General features: G+C 36.5%; 1 long non-coding RNA gene across 1 annotated transcript in view; it reads right to left on the bottom strand.

The window, feature by feature from the left end:
• The window catches only part of LOC142142894 (uncharacterized), a 37,128-nt gene that overhangs the window by 11,809 nt on the left and 6,667 nt on the right, over positions 1–18,652 (bottom strand). The window lies entirely within an intron of this gene.

Here is an 18,652-nt window from a genome sequence, read left to right as displayed (position 1 = left end):
TATCCGAACGGGCCAATTTTGAGTTGCAAAGTTCTTGAATATAAACTTTGTTGCTTCACCATTTCCAACTGTTTTTGCGTCACCAAATTTGTAAGTTAGCATTTTTTGTAGTCTATGAATAGTACTGGCATGACAACGTTCAATTCGTTCTCCTGTTGGGTATGGCTGGGTCACGGACCAGAAAAACTTAAAGTCAAATGCTGCCGGCAAAATATGAAAAATGTTACGGCAAAATGCCACCTAAGGCAAATTTTGTGCAAAATAGATTTTACATTTTTGCTCATCTCTACCTCAAACGAACAGAGGGGAATGTTTGCAAGAAGAACAACATCTGTATATGCAATCAAAAGTGCCAATCCATGTTTATGAGATTGTTTTAAATCATAAAATAATATATTTTAAACTCAAGGGGCTTTTAAAGTGTAATATGAGCCCACAGTGTATTAATCATAAAGTACAATTTAAGTTGGTAATATGTAGTACCCCAGGGACCAGGGAGATGATCGCATCCAGAACTATACAATAGGCACTAGTCAACTGGAAAAAAAGCACATAAAAGACAAAATAATACTGTACAGAAAACTAAGGCTAAGACAAATCTTTTCCTCTTACCTATATATAAAGTAATATAAAGTAATGGAAATTAAATTAGATTGCCAGGTATATTGTTCACTTCGGATGAATAAATTGAAAAAAACACACAATTTACATAATGTAAACGCTATTTAGAAATTGTACTGGTAATGTGTAATGTGTAATTTTAGCTATTGTTAAACATAAAACAATAGCTGTAAAATTAAATTAACTGAATAAATGTATTAAATTGTAATAACATCTTTTTTTCTGCCTATATATACATGCACACATAGAGATCTAATATTTATACAAAATTAGGAAGCCTTATTTAAACATTTACAATAGTTGTTATGAAGTTTTTGGCAAAGTGGAACTTCGAATTATTATAAATATGTTTTGTATTGACTTATTTTCCAGGCTAAAAAAGCGGGATACAAATTAAAAAAAAAAAATACAAAATTCAACCCATTTATAAAGTACTACTTTGCAACATTATGAATGAATGGTAAGCAATTTAATTTTGGGGGAAAAAACAAACCACTCAAGTTAAGACAATAATAAATAAACTAATATAAAATGAAAGATCTGAAAGCATATACTTTCCTTTATGAAGCGTGATTTCCAGTCCCCATGTTACATACAAATTTTTACCTATAAATGCTATCTGTTGCTTCCTTTTGGGTGCCAAATGCAATATGGCAGTGACACATTGCTAAAACAAGTTTACCAAAATCTAATCTGATCTTCACCCAGATCCTAATAATAGATACAGATAACCTGATTAAACAAACAATAAACTGTTTCTGACGTATTGATCTAGCCATCATTTTTTGTTTGCTTGTAAGTATGTGAACCTTTAGCTTTAGTAACTATTGGCGTTTTAAGGTTTAGCAACTGGTATGTATAATTTAGGATGTGTTTGGGAAATCTGTGTTTCCAAGAAGAGAATCCTAAATTATTGATAGAAAATGGTACAAATTTGCAAGTCTATATTACAATTGTTAATGATATTACATTAATGTTAATTAGTTAGTTAATCTAATATGATCTTCATCTAGATCCTAATAATAGATACAGATAAACTTGAATAGACAAGCACTACACAAACATTACCTATCTATGACTTTATTGAAGACATTGGTCCAAACTTCATTGTTTTTTGGTGGTAAGTATGTGAAACTTTAGCTTTAGTAACTATTGGTATCTTTAGGTTGGGTAAATGGCATGTATGATTTGGGATGTATTTGGGAAAAGGATGTTTCAAAGACAAACAATACTGAGATAGTGATAGAAAGGGTATGGATGTACAAGTATTGGTCTCTAAAGTATTATTAATAATGTCAAGTTAATGTTTTAAATTAGTTAAGTTAATGTTAATTTAATGTTAAATTAATATTAAGATAATGCACATGTAAATATGCATACATAAACCTCCATGCAATTTCTCCACAAAGTGATTTTTTTTTTACTCTATGGAGTTAACATAATTTACAAAATGTAACTATATTATGTTCTTTAGAATGTATTGTGCCCATTAATTACATTGCACCCATGGAGTGAAATTTCTGAAGTAGTAGCAGCAATGGGCAGCCCGGTGGCTTAGTGATTAGCACTTCTGCCTTACAGCACCAGGGTCATGAGTTTGATTCCCGACCACCGCCTTATCTGTGAGGAGTTTGTATGTTCTCCCTGTGTTTGCGTGGGTTTTCTCCGGGTGCTCCGGTTTCCCCCCACACTCCAAGAACATACTGGTAGGTTAATTGGCTGTTAACAAATTGACCCTAGTCTGTGTGTCTGTCTGTCTGTCTGTGTGTGTGTGTGTGTGTGTGTGTGTGTGTGTTAAGGAGTTTAGACTGTAAGCCCCAATGGGGCAGGGACTGATGTGAGTGAGTTTTCAACAAACGCGCTGCGGAATTAGTGGCGCTATATAAATAAATGATGAAGATGTCTGTTTCCTTGAAACTGTTTCTTCTTACACAGCACTGGTCAGAACACATTCAAGCCTTTCAGTGAGCTGCTCAACACAACCAAATTCAGTACATTTATTAAGAGTAAAACTATTACTATAACATTCATAAACACATACCTGTAATAGATGTAGAAAGCAATAGGATTTACAGTAATCCTCTCTTACATGACTTACTGAATTTGTCAGTGTGCAAAAGTGAGGATTTTTTATTATAAATGTAACATACAGTATGTATTCATATCAGTGATATATTCAGTAGATGCAGTTATGCTTATAAAATTAAGTGCTTACTATAATTAACAGACCAGTTTTAACCCTACTTTCTCTCCTTGTACTTTAAATTATCTTCTGGTGCCTTGTGGCGTTTCATTATTTGTACTTGTGGTTTATTTTTATGCCGATAATATTTATTTTCATGGTTTATGTAGTGTAGAACTGACCAGTTGTGAAAAAACGCCTGCGTCCATCTTATCTATGGCCTTAAGTAGGACAAAACTGTTAACACGTATTCAGATTTATTTCATAGTTGCCTACTCTCCCGGAATGTCCGGGAGACTTCCGAATATTTGTGAGTTCTCCCGGACTCCCGAGAGAGCAGGCAAAAATCCTGGATCCAGCTGTCTCCGTTGTTGAAGATGGGTGGGGGCTGGGCTAACCGCTGCATTGTGTCCCCGCCCCCTGCTGTTATCGGCCAAAATAGCATAATATTGACAGGAGGGGGAGCCTAATGGCGCCCCACACATGGCCACGCCCCTTCGGCGGTCCCCCTCCCGGACAGCTGCCTTCAAAGGTGGGTAAGTATGATTTATTTTGTTTATAAATAGATGATATAGCAAATGTTAAGTTTTCTATTCAAGTTACATGATCCTGGCATACTTTACTTGTGCTTGTGAATCTGTAGCACAAGGGTGTTTAATTTGATCATTATGTTTTTAAGACAAGAAGCAGCATCCGTATACATACATGGGGACTGATACATTTATTACAGGTCCCGGAGCCAGTAAGAAACATCATGTGCTCTCATTTTAATGGAAAACAAATGTGACAGTAGCTTTGCCACTTGGATTAAATCCAAACTGTCTGTGACACCTCTTTTTGTGAAAAACTCAATAGGGATAACTGGTCATAAGTTATACTATAAATAGGCTTTGCAAATACACAGTCTTATTAGCATCCTTCCAAGTACAGCAGTCAATAACTAACCCTTATTTAAATGCACAACCCTAGAGCTCTCTGAGGGCTTCATTCTTAAATCCCTTACATATGAAAAATAACTGATTTGCTCTGTTTGTAACATAAATCAGAGACAGAGTGCAATTTCCTTTAACTTTCCATGCTTATTGGACACTAGATGCTTGGTCCTTCATGGCACAGCTGCATGAGTCAAAGTGTTTGTGTGCATAAAACCTGCCAACCTGAAGATTTCTTTTTTCCCTTTGTGATTCTCTGGACAAACTTTGTTAGCCATGGCAAAGAAGGGTTAAATTACCACCTCTGTCCTCATGCCCCAACAGGAAACGTTTCAGTTAGGCAAATAGGATATTATAAGAGAGCACATTGAAGTAATTAATTAAATACTTATGGTGGTATAGCAAAAAAAGTAAATATTGCACATATGATATACAGTCCGTCCATGCCACTAAATAGCTCCATCATGCCATTTTATAGCTCAATAATGCCACCCTGTAAACCTATAATTCCATGTTGAAGCCCAAACTAGCCATCACATGCCGCAGCCATGCCACTATATAGCTTCATCATTCCAGCATATAGCATTATCATGTCATTATATAGCCTACCATGTCACCAAATCTAGTAAGAAAGGAGTTGTAAAAATGTTTATTTTAAAAAAACAAAAACAAAACAAAAAACAAATATAGCCTTAAAAAACACTATTTAATTCCACCAAATTGATCAGTGTTTCTCAAACCCAGTCCTCAGGACCCCTAACAGTGCAGGTTTTCCAGGTCACAAGTGAAATATTTATACCACATGTGATTCTTTCAAAATGTGTCAATCAGTAATGAATACACCTGTGCTCCAGCAAAGAGATATGGAAAACAAGCACTGTTAGAGGGCCTGAAGACTGGGATTGGGAAACACTGATATAGATCGATAATAACACCACAGTCCAATGACTAGGCAGTACTCAGCCAACTCAAATCCATGATACTACTGCCACTCATTTCACTAGCTGCTAACGGGAAGCAGCATTAGTACTGTCATTGGTTACAGTGCTAATGTTGCTATTCCTATAGTAAACTCTAATTGGCTGTTCAGAACATACAGTATCCCTTGCCCAACATGTACAGTCCCAATGCTCACCATGCTTATTATATGGTGAGCTACTGCACAGCAAAGCTATGTGAGGTGGGGATCATTTTTCCATCATCTGTAACTATTTTTTAATAGAGTATTTGCATTGAATTTAGACATAAGCAGAGGTGTGAAGTTCCAGAGGCACAATCGCTAAGTTATGTTTTTGTTTCACAATTTCACACAACATCATTCAACAGTGTATTTTTAAATTCACATTTCACTAAATGTATAATCTATGGATAACAAAAGTCAAGTCATTCTATTGTGTAGTGTGTTCAGTTTTGTTCTGGAGCATGAAGGGCCCCCCTGGAAAACCAATGCTAGGGGTCCACATTAAAGCATACACTGCCGCTAAGTGTTGGTGCGCTGCTTTAGAGTGGAGAGCCCACCCACTCAGGACAAAACTAGCACTTAACAACTGGGCTTAGCTAGTGGTGTTATACATACATTCCAGCAGGCCAAGTCATATTTCTCAGAAAGCTAGGAGTCAGGGCCAAAGGTTAGGAGTCAAGTTTGTAAATAAACATTTTCATTGCATACAGTGCACCAAGATAAAAGAATAGGGGAATTATGCAAAATATATTAAACAGCGAAAATAACTTGCACAATATACCCAGCTAGTACAACAGGCCAGCACCAATGTACATGCAGTATCTTCCCCCCAATTTATACCAGTGCCGCCACAGTATACTATCAGTAGTTACTACAAAAACCAGTGCCCCCCCCCCCCCCCCGCCAGTGTTCTCCAAATGCAGCCAGTATGTTGCCCCAGTGCAGGAATTATAAATAGATTCCCTTAGAAATTACTATCATAAGATAACTGGCAATATAATGTATATTTTATCCATCAGTAAAACTATGCATATTCCGTAAATGACACACAACACACAACCATCAATGCCATGAGACTATATACCCAACAGTGAACTAACACAGTATCTACAAATAAGTGTTGAGAATATTATATACTCAGCACGTTAAATGTTATTTGGAGTGAGCCTATGTAGCTCTCCCACATCTCAAACAATTTTTTTAACTCTGGCCTCCAGCCAATCCATCCTATCATCATCATCAATATTTATTTATATAGCGCAAACAGTTTTCGTAGCGCTTTACGATTGGGAATAAACAGTAATTAAACAATACTGGGTAATACATACAGACAGAGAGGTAAGAGGGCCCTGTTCGCAAGCATAAATATATAGAACATCTTTTCCTTGAATAGTTTAGATGGAGGAGTTCCCGGTTGGGACCACACCTGCAAGATATATTTTTGCTGTGCTTATTGCTGGAAGAAGAAGTCTTATCCCACCTATGAGATTTTCTGACCTTATATATATTATATTTAATATATATATTATATATGTTGTGTATGTCTGTAGATGTTTTCATTTTTTTTTTAAATACTTTATTTGTTTATTTTTAACAAATGGTATTTTAACCAAATCTGGGCTTTCAGTTCAATTGTGCATGCACAAGCCAGGAGGCCAACTCATGCATGTGCATAAGTAGGAAGACTTGCCTGGCAAGCAGTAAGTTACATCAGAAGAGGTAGTATTTTTTTGATAACTGCATCGATAAGATGCAAAATCCTATTTGTTACTGCAACAGGGAATTCATTATCAAGAGGACCTTTACTATAACAGTAATGATAACAGAAAAAAACTGTGTAAAAATGTAAAATTTACTTGTGCTTTGGGAATTTGAAAATTCAGCCTGTTTACTAGCTGTTGTTCATCTACAACTCCCAGCATGCTTTGATTGTTCTGATTGTTCTACGACAGTTGGAGAGCAAAATGTGGACAACCTCTTCTTCAGGGGGTTCTGTAAGGCTGTATGTGTTCTTGATACAATATACATATACTGTATGAATAATTCTTGGTGGCCTGGTAAAAATGGCTCATAGGTAATATTTTTTATGAAAACATAACTCCATGAAAATATGGAAAAGTAATTTATAAAGGAAATGAAAAAAGCTCACAGAGAGTTGCATAAAATACATCTGTCTTTTCAGACCATTCAGATACATAAACAACTCGTTAAAAACCACAAAGCCAAATAAGGGGGACAATAGGTTCTTTTATTGAAAAATAATTTAAAGGACTGATTTTCTTCCTTAGGAAGTGAATTTTAATTTCTTGGTAACCAAGGTTATTGTTAACCCAGTGAATCCAGGCGAATAGTCTTTGAGGGTAAATATGATTGCTCAACACTACTCAGAATTGTATAACTCACTGAAGCAATTCAATGTTATTTTTAGATAAAATATTGTAATGAGTGGGTGGGGGAATGAATAGCGACACAAAGCCAAAACTTGAGGTGCATGCACAACATAAAGAGGCCTTATGAGAAAGTGAAAAAAACAAACATGTTTGCCAGCATATGTGTCATTTCAAATACAAGTCAGGCATTTTATTCCACAGCAAAACATTTTCTTTAACGTCAAACAAAATTTTAAGATCACCTATGTATTTGGGACTAAATCCTTTGCTGCCAGATCTGATCCCACTTCTTGAAATCTGTTTTTGTTATCTGGCCAGCAAAGCACTACGTTATAAAAAAAAAAAAAAAAGAGCAGCTAGACATATTGGCAAAAATGTGTATGTGGTCATCAGTAAAAACTATGTAGCAGCTTTGGGACCAATCAATCTTCCAAACCTGTAACTATGATGCTGAAGAAAGAACTTACTGATAGTCTGTATGTGCTGCATTGGGAGAAATGCAACATTCACTGACAGTCTCTATTGAGGTTTAGGTGCCTTACTTAAGGGAGGCAAGTGTAGTTATCATCATCATCACCATTTATTTATATAGCACCACTGATTCCGCAGCACTGTACAGAGAACTCATTCACATCAGTCCCTACCCCATTGGAGCTTACAGTCTAAATTCCCTAATATACACAGACAAACAGACAGAGAGAGAGACTAAGGTCAATTTTGATAGCAGCCAATTAACCTACTAGTATGTTTTTGGAGTGTGGGAGGAAACCGGAGCACCTGGAGGAAACCCACGCAAACACGGGGAGAACATACAAACTCCACACAGATAAGGCCATGGTTGGGAATTAAACTCATAACCTCAGCGCTGTGAGGCAGAAGAGCTAACCACTTAGCCACCGTGCTGCCCTGATAGTTATGTTAGTTTTTTGCACAAATGTAAATGTAATGTAATGTTTTTTAATACAGGTGTGCTGTTTTATATGCAATATTCATGATTTAGCACCTATCCAGACCTGTAATGAACAACGGGTGGCCCTTGGGCTGCATATGGCCCTTCAAGCCTTCACCTGCTGCCCTAGCTCCTTCCTGCTTTATTTGCAGATTTATTTGTTATACCTTGTAAAACGCCTGCCAATATGCTATTACAGATCTGTGTCTCTTTCTTTGATTACAGTTACAGTTTTAAGCTATTACTGGAATTAAGGCTTTTGAAGGTTAAAGGGCTGCCCATCACTGATCTAGAGGGATTATAAAAAAAAACAATAGATCAATAGACTAATTGAATATGTAAGATTTTTTTTCATTTCTAAATAATGCCATGTCATAGCCTATATCGTTGAGATTTGAGAAATGTACTTTCACCTAATAATTGTTTTAACAATTCTTTCATGGTTCTGAAAACATAACATCATCCTGGCCATGAGTAATTCCCCTCTTAGGTACACAGCCTACTGATTCTGACATCAGAGCATTAATAAATAGTATAAGATTGTGGAACTATGGGCCCAACAGAGGAAATTGCGCAGCTCCATATATTTTAAAGTATCACTGCCATCACATAGCCTTCCCCTTATTGTAAATACAGCCATAATACATTTATAATCCTTCCTGTGCTGTTTTTTGAACATCCCTCCTGTCTCACATATTATTACATAAGTGTCAAAAAAGACATGCGAAGATATTGTTGGGGATTTTCTAAAAGTAGAAGACAACTGAAATGCATATCAGATTTCTAAAACAAATAGTGTAACTTTACTAAGTATTCTTGTAACAATACAGCTCCCAATAAATGAATGATATATTTTCTATACCCCAATTTTTCCAGCACAGTCCGAAGTTATAGTTTTTATTTTCCAACAATGATGGCTCCTTATAATCCTACTTAATAAAAATATTTAATTGGAAAAGAAGCCTATAGTGTAACATTTTTCTAGTTTTCTCCCAAAAGAAAGGCAAGGTTGATTTTTATGTATCTAGGGGCATGTCTATCATGGGCACAAAGTTCTAGTGAATGAAAATGGGTGTTTTCTCCAGCAACAACACTCCAGCCCAAAATATCAGAGGGTTAGCACTGCTATATCGACAGCTCTTAATTCTTGATTTAATTATAGATATAAAACATCATTGCAAAAACACTTTCATATATACACTATGCACATACATATTTGACTACAGAGGCAAGGTCAACCTTTTTCCGCTATGTTAGTTGTAGAGACAATGGATTGTCATAAACTATCTTTTAGATCATGTTCAGCTGCTGTATTTTCAATGTACAGCTGTTTGTTCCATCCATTTGAACAAGATGCTGGCATGGGAATGTATTTTTTATTTCAGGATGGACAAATATCACTTGTAATAAATATAGCACCGATGACCCCTTATTGTTGAGTTCTTACCGGTTTCATTAGGGTGAAATGAGAAATATATTAAAAGAAATAGCAACTAAATGGGTAAAAAACAGGCCTTTGAAAATATACAATGGTTTAATAGAATTATGGACTGTTAAAACTAGTAAGATTGGTGTTTGATGTGGTACAGACTACACAATTTAACAATTTGTAAAAGAACATGGCAACCTACTGTCGAAGTCGTATAATTGGATGAATGAAAGTATATTGGTTAATATTGTTTTGCCGTGCGATTGCGATCCGTACGCCACGTTACACAGATCCGTACGCCACCTAACACAGCGCGTGGTGCGATCGCACGGTAAAATACGCACGCACACACTCGCATTACAACATTTAGTTAGTTATATAATTCATATTCATATTGGTTCCATTACACTGTAATTTATGAGCAGATAGTATTTGGTTTATTATTAGTCTATATATATATATATATAATGATTATATGTACACTTCAGTGATATTCAAGGTTCAGGTTATAGGAAAGGTATCATGCCTAGTATCATATTGAAACCCTAATCATCAGCAGCTGTCCGGTGCAGTCGGCAAAGAGATCGCACATTGCATAATTTAGTTATTGATATTAGGGAATAAACCTTTGTATGATGTTGGCTATGAAATGCTAATTGTAACTGGAGCATTGGCGGGAAGAAAGAAGCTCATCCCCTGGAGAGACGACCCCCACCTTTGGATTCCTTAGATTGAATCAGCCTATGACCTGTTTAGCCTGGACCCATCTGATGTCTGGACCTATAGAAGCAAGCCACGTCATTTGCATTGTTTTCTGTAACACTGACTGTGTATATATGATCATAGCTGTGCACCAAGCTCTCAGTCTTCACTGATCACAGTATTCTAACAGATATACTGTTCACCGGGTCCCGTGGGTGAGCAGCGAGCGCATACGATAGCAGCGGTATGTATTTATCTTTTGGTATTGGCTGTACTGTACTGTATCATAATATAATAATGTATTGAATTGTTGACTAATTACATCTGCTAAAATAAATCACTTTGTGTGTTAGAAACACAATACAATCGCCTATGCAATGCTTATTTGAAAACGATAGAATTACTTTAATACTACACTCTTACCCAAACTATCAGGTTTATTGAACCACCTCAATATATTGAATAACATCTTATAATAATAATAATAATAATTATTATTATTATTATTAATTATTATTATTATTATTATTATTATTATTAATATTATTAATATATGTATTTATATAGCCCATATTCCTAAGGGCTTTACAACTGGGAACAAAGCATTGGCCTTCTTAAATGGCACCGTTCTTCTATGGCCCTATTAGCCACATCCTAGAGCTCTACCTTAGCATACGATGTGAGAGGTCACCCTTTAATTTTATTTTTTTGAGCACCTATCTACCCCACTTCCTCCACCGCTCCCTTTCTCTCCCTATTCTGTCTTTCTTTTCCACAATAATTGTTTATATTCTTGTACACACTGAAACTTTCTTATATTGCTGCCTCATTATGTATGTTCTAGGCAAACTATTATTGTTAATTGCTGTTGATTATTTTTTGCTACATTTAAACAGTACGTAAAAAAAATAGACTGTATTACAGACAGACAATCTATATCTTATGCGTTGCTTTATTTTTATTTTTTACTGATATTCCTCAAACCTGTTGAATTGTATAGATAAACACGTTGGAAATGTCATGTGTCCCAGAGTACACTGCAGAAGTGTAACAAGAAGTATGTTAATCTACACAGCACAAGGTCTATTTTCAGTTTAAAAAGTTGTTTGTTTATTTAATCTAACTTCTTTAAATAGAAAATTGAATAGCCAACAGCAAATAAAAAATCAGTTTGGCACATACAGTACAAGTTGTTCTCATTAAGTTTTATATGTGGTAAGACATCCATTCAAGCAATGTGCCTTTTTTGAGTAGAGATATGCTGAGACTGAAATATCTCTTAAAAAAATAGCTCAGCATAAACTGCAACAATGGGCTCAGTACAGTCCAAATTTGCAGCAAGACATAAATGTTAGTTTTCAGCATTACTATTGCACAATAGTGTTGCAGTATTAAGATTCAGATTCTCATTAGAAAAAATAGCATGAACGTTTCATAAAGATTGATGCTGTTGATCATTTTGTTTTACAAAAAAGCAGGTGATCACAAAATCAAAAGTCTAAAGATATCCCTGTGCATCTGCAGAAAACTCAGTTTCACAATTTAATGTTGCATGAGGTGGGCCTTTAGTATCAAGCAATTTGCATACGATAAATGTGTCTGTGCTTGTCACTAAGATTTTTGGTACATTAACAAATGTTTTCCTCATGCTGGTGACTTTAGAAACATGAGGAACTTAATGGAGCTAAGTTAAACTTATGTCAGGAAACCTGCAAGAGAGGAGTTGAGAGAGTTGTGCTTGGCTGCTTACTGCTAGGGCCTGTTTGTTTTACTGCACATGCACAGACCTTATTAATAGCTACATTGGAGAGACCCAAAAGCCACAAACAACATTGGCGTAGTCCTTGTTGTACAAATCCCATAGGTGTGTCCACATGACATCAATTGGGTCATTTATGGCAAGTGCACCAAAGCACAAAAGCTATTATTGTGCTTTTGTCATACAATTACAAATGCTTTTACCAACTAGTTCAACTAGAAATGTAAAAAAGAAGGCTTTGTACAAATGGTCAAAGGTGAAGTTGACTGTACAACCATTGGGCATACCCAGAGTGCAAAGGGTATTTTAAAGTCTTTTTGGAGCTTTTGTAAGTTCAAATATTCAAAGAAAAGCTCTCTGTTCTCCAAGGAGCATACAAACCATACAACATACATATGTAATCAATGGAAGGCCGTGTAATATATTTGTGTTATTAGTTTATTTATTTGACGGTTAAATGAGCAATTATGTGATGGTACAGTCATGGCCAACAGTTTTGAGAATGACACAAATATTGTTTTTTCACAAACTTTGCTGCTTCAGTGTTTTTAGACCTTTTGTCAGATGTTGCTATGTTATACTGAAGTTAAATTACAAGGATTTGTAAGTATCAAAGGTTTTTATTGACAATTACATTAAGTTTATGCAAAGAGTCAATATTTGCAGTGTTGACCCTTCTTTTTGAAGACCTCTGCAATTCGCCCTGGCATGCTGTTGATCAACCTCTTGCCCACATACTGACTGATGGCTGCCCATTCTTGCCTAATTAATGCTTGGAGCTTCTCAGAATTTGTGGGGTTTTGTTTGTGCACCCGCCTCTTGAGGATTGACTACAAGTTCTCACTGGGCTTAAGGTCTGGGGAGTTTCCTGGCCATGGACCCAAAATTTCGATATTTTGATCCCCGAGCCACTTAGTTATCACTTTTGCCTTATGGCAAGGTGCTCCATCATGCTGGAAAAGGCATTGTTCGTCACCAAACTGTTATTGGATGGTTGGGAGAAGTTGCTCTTGGAGGATGTTTTGTTACCATTCTTTATTCATGGCTGTGTTCTTAGGCAAAATTGTGAGTGAGACCACTCCCACCAGTGCAGAGCTTGCTCAGGAATGGCAGCAGGCAGGTGTTGGTGCATCTGCACGCACAGTGAGACAAAGACTTTTGGAGGATGGCTCAGTGTCAAGAAGGCCAGCAAAGAAGCCACTTCTCTCCAGGAAAAACATCAAGGGCAGACTGATATTCTGCAAATGGTACAGGGATTGGACTGCTGAGGACTGGGGTAAAGTCATTTTCTCTGATGAATTCCTTTTCAGAATGTTTGGTGCATCTGCAAAAATGCTTGCCTGGAGCAGGAAAGGTGAGCACTACCATCAGTCCTGTATCATGCCAACAGTAAAGCATCCTGAGACCATTCATGTGTGGGGTTGCTTCTCAGCCAAGGGAATTGGCTCACTTACAATTTTGTCAAAGAACACAGCCATGAATAAAGAATGGTACCAAAACATCCTCCAAGAGCAACTTCTCCCAACCATCCAAGAACAGTTTGGTGATGAACAATGCCTTTTCCAGCATGATGGCGCACCTTGCCATAAGGCAAAAGTGATAACTAAGTGGCTCGGGGTCAAAACATTAAATTTTGAGTCCATGGCCAGGAAACTCCCCAGACCTTAATCCCATTGAGAACTTGTGGTCAATCCTCAAGAGGCGGGTGGACAAACCAAAACCCACAAATTCTGACAAACTCCAACCATTGATTAGGCAAGAATGGGCGGCCATCACTCAGTATCTGGCCCAAAAGTTGATTGTCAGCATGCCATTGCCAAGCAGAAGTCTTCAAAAAGAAGGGTCAACACTGCAAATATTGACTCTTTACATAAACTTAATGTAATTGTTAAAAAAAAGCCTTTGACACTTATGAAATGCTTGAAATTTTACTACAGTATACCATAGCAACATCTGACAAAAAGGTTTAAAAACACTGAGGCAGCAAACTTTGTGAAAACCAATATTTGAGTCATTCTCAAAACTTTTGGCCATGACTGTACTACAGGACAGTGTTGAGGTTCTGGGGGCCTAAGTAGACAGGAAGCCAGTGCAAATAACTTAAATATGCACAGGTAGGTGCCAGAGCATTGTCTTCAGTATTTGTTAGTATAGGTGATATAGTTTAAGAAGACGTGACATTATAAAGTTCTGTTCTTTTCCTGCAATTTCAAATATGTGCAGTCATAGTTACAGGAATTTAGATACAATGGCCAAATGTTTCGTAACCAGAACACAAAAGAACCTCAGAAAGAAGGAATTGGGGGAAAAAAGCATTCAACAGCTCCCCACCCACTTTTTCAAAGTTAAGTTGAAATTACTCTCAAATGCTGGTTATAAACGTGTAATCTGAACTCAAGCCACTCTGCAGGGCTCCAAAAGAATTTACGATGTGCTAAATATTCCCTTTGTTCTTCACAGTGGTAGCCTGCTGTAGCAATTAGAAAGCAAATGTCTGCATGTGTTATCCATGACTGTTTTCTGAAGAAATATCAATAACGGGTAAAATCTCAGTAACAACAGCTTAACCTTTTCAGATTGCAGGAATCTATATCTATATATCATTTCTAGCAAGACAACTCAGCTTAGATATTATTGAAGACACACTTCTAATTAGACAATATCAGGCTTTTGCTTGCTGTGTCTCAGTTCACATTAAACTAGGAGTTTTGAGGTCTGGCTTGAATTCATTCACTTGGCATGCAAGTGAGAAGTGACTAAAAACGCCATTTCCAGCTGCTAAGATATATTTTTAACAGTCAATAATGATGCAACAGGTAATCTAGCACACTATAGAAAATACATTTTACATTACAAAAAAAAGGACTATTTCCTTTGCTGTGGAAGCACAACAGTCTTTAAACTGTTTCCTAGGTCTCTTGGTCTAAAATAATTTATTGTGTTTTTGCGATATTTGTTAATTTTATGGGCATCAATCTAGCAGCTCTGCCGAGCTCATTCAACGCAATTTTTTCATCTTACAGCAGATTACACAACTCTGGCATCTCCAATCAACCTTGCTTAAAAATGTTGACTATGTACTCCACTAAGGAATAGGTGGATACCATGCCTCAAAAATTCCGCCCCAGTTCTCTTACTTTCTGGAATAACCAACCAATCACAAGGCAAGACAGCAGCCCTCACCAATGAGCAGGGCCCAAAGCAAGAGTGAGGCCTGTGTCCAGTTTGAGTCGCAAACATCAAACCTCCTCTTCATTTATCATATAATGTCACATTAGCTATTTACAAAAGACAAACTCACCAAGCACCTCTGTCCACTTGCTACACAGCAAATCTTTTGTCTGGCAAATTACAGAAATCAGAACTTCAGCAGCAGATAATAAATCTGGAAATGAATACACTGATGTTAATATCATCATCATCATCAACATTTATTTATATAGCGCCAGCAAATTCCGTAGCACTTTACAATTGGGAACGAACATAGTAATAAAACAATACTGGGTAATACATACAGACAGAGAGGTAAGAGAACCCTGCTCACAAGCTTACAATTAATATGGTAATTCATGTCTCTATGCTTCCCTACCTGTCAAAGAAGAATAGCGTCCATGGTTCAACTAGCGCATTTTATACACTCACAGTACTTTGAATGTAGAGAAGCACCAGTCCTCTGTAAGCGAAAGGTCAAGATTCATTTCTCAAACCAGTTCATCGGAATTGGTCCAAAACTCGAAAATTCATTGGATTTTCTCAAATTGTACTGGTCAAAAAAACGAGAGCCTGTGTTTGAGCCTGTCTAACAATATTTGATTCAGTGTGTACTTGTGCTTGTCATTTTGCACAAATTCAAGTGAAATTTTACATCATTTTGAAGATCTTTTTATGTCAGTGTACCTTGAATGCAATCTGTGAACCTCAAATGGCAAACTGTGAACACATTAATGGTCCAGTGGTACAAAGAGAGAAGACAGAAAAACAAAAATAAGAAGAAAGAGATACCGCATCAGTCTAATTTTTCACAGATTTGTATATCCTAAAAAACAATATAGATGTCTCTTTCATATTATAGGAGTAATTTTTAATCATCAAATATTTTTTAATAAATGATGGCATGTCTGCCATGTCTGTGGTTTGTTAAAGGGTCTGAACAATATATGAGATATCAATGCATTTTAAAGATATATAACTTTAAGTTTAAGGGAGAGAAACGGCTCTTATGTAGGGACTTGGTATCTAAGAGATGTTACAGCTTTTCCTGCTAAACGTAATTCATTACAATAAGTTCAGCTTCTGTGCATGAATGAATGATAGTGTGTCTGAAGCGCAATGCTTGGTATCCAGTGAGATATACAAGATTAGTGAATAATACATGAAGGAATAACTTATCTGGCTAATAACTGAGCCACAAAGATATTTTCTGTGAATAAAAGTTACAAGTAGTAATTAAATCTAATAACTAATGTGATATTATAACCTTCCTGGAGGTGCAAATTAGGAGAAATAATAACACACTGTATGTGATTGTTAAAAACTCACAAATACAGAACTATTTTTAATCATTTATTTCTAAAATTTTATAATCACTAATACTATTTTACTATCTTTTATATTTCGCTGCTTTGAAACTACGTTCTGTTTATAAATTGACATTTGTAATAGTTTATCAATAAGAACTATATTTTAGTTTTATATATATAGTGCTTTCCGATTAAGTTACTTTCTTTTCTTTTCTCCTTTTTTAACACATTAAAGGTAGCAGTTCTTTTTTCTGAAAAAAATAAATAGTTTTATATTGTTTTGAAATATTATTTTTATTCTGAAAGAAGAATGGGGGAGCTCCATAGAGCAGACACATATTTATTCATAAATCACAATTTAAATAAAATATTTTTACCAGAATAGAAGGCAAAATAGCATGATAGTGAATGGCTAAATGTCTGTACTCCCCATTCAACAGTACAGAGTGTAACAAATATAATGTATAATTAAAAAGTATGTCTTTTGTAGTCCCTCCCCTGACCTCTATCCCTGGGGTGCTCAGCTTACTATTCCTCAGTCCCACTGGGTGTAGAGCAATGTTCCCAGTCACTCACCTGTGGGCCAGGGATTGGGTGCCACTGTCTCTACCAGTCTGCCTCAGCCCCTGTGCTTCTGCTTGTCAGCCTCTGCCAAGTAATACACATTTTGATTGTTAATAATATATACACAGTTGACCAGTGCAAAATAGATTTAGCCTATATATGTATTTTTATGTATCATTATACGGATTATATACCCTATTTGTTACACTGTGTACTGTTGATTCAGATGGCACAAAGAAATAGTAACTGACTGGGTCTATTTGTGTGGTCCCTGGCAGGCCCTCCCCCCATAGGGTGCTCAGTTATTCCAAAATGCCCAGCACCCTTGGTTGAACATGAACACTGTACAGACATGATAGGTTAATTGGCTTCTGATAAAAGTGGACTGTTGTGTGTGATAGGGTATTTAAACAGTAAGCTCCAATAGGGCGGGACTGATGTGAATGGCTAAATTAACCTTGTACAGAGTCCTGCCGGTGACAAAAATTCACTGTCTTTCTCCGTGGATAGACTTCCCCATGGACAAGCCTATTTATCATGGATCGCCGCAATCCTTCTGGGCAGCACAGTGGCTTAGTGGTTAGCACTTCTGCCTCAGAGCACTGGGGTCATGAGCTCGATTCCCAACCATGGCCTTATCTGTGTGGAGTTTGTATATTATCTCTGTGTTTGTGTGTGTTTCCTCTGGGTGCTCTAGTTTCCTACCACACTCCGAAAACACACTGGTAGGTTAATTGGTTGCTTTCAAACTGACCCTAGTCTTTCTCTCTCTGTGTATGTTAGGGAATTTAGATTGTAAGCTCCAATGTGACAGGGACTGATGTGAGTGAGTTCTCTCCACAGTGCTCCGTAATTAGTGGCACTATATAAATAGGTGATGATGATCCTTCTTCTGCTACCGCCATCTCAGGAATGGCGATAGCAGGAAATGTTTAATGAAAAAATGCTTTACTATGCAACTAAAGCATGTTTTCAAAAGTGACTAATATTAAAAATAATAGTTTATTATTATTTTTTTTTTTAGATATTTTGAAACTTTTTTTTTACAAGTGGATCTGAAAGCCCATTGGTCAACCCACGGGCCTGGAGAAGTAAAGCTTTACCGTGCCAGCCAGTATCACTGAGTAGGCGTGTATCTTAATATAATAAATAGGTCCAATAGACTTGGGGAGGAATTGTTCTGTTTCTCGGTTGTCATTTCCTGTTTTTCAAATGGTGGACCTTTTGGGTACATTTTTCTTGTAAGCAGTGATGTGTTTAGGGGCTGCGCTGGACACACATGTTGTGGGAGCTACACTTGTATGGTAACAATTTACTCAGGACAGCCCAGTATTCTAAAAGGTATGCTAGCTTTATCCACTAAATCTCATTTGTTTAATAAGTTGAATTTAAAATTAAGAGAAAATAGCATTGCTTTTCTTTATTTATGCTTTATAATTTATGATTGGATGTGAAATTAATTTCAAGTGAGACACTACTGAAAAACTGAAAGTATCAGCAAAAAAAACATTATTATACTTGTACGGTCCGATTTATCAATGAATGTATCTACCAATTTTGTGCATATCACACACAAAATCATTCTGCTCATGCCCAGAACTGGGACATATGCCAGTGAACGCAGCAATGTTCACTGCATCTAC

The sequence above is a fragment of the Mixophyes fleayi genome, chromosome 3 (assembly GCF_038048845.1).
Source record: "Mixophyes fleayi isolate aMixFle1 chromosome 3, aMixFle1.hap1, whole genome shotgun sequence".
In the NCBI taxonomy this organism is placed as follows: Eukaryota; Metazoa; Chordata; class Amphibia; order Anura; family Limnodynastidae; genus Mixophyes; species Mixophyes fleayi.
The sequence above is the reverse complement of the archived record's forward strand: the minus strand, read 5'-3'. Positions and strand labels throughout refer to the sequence as shown.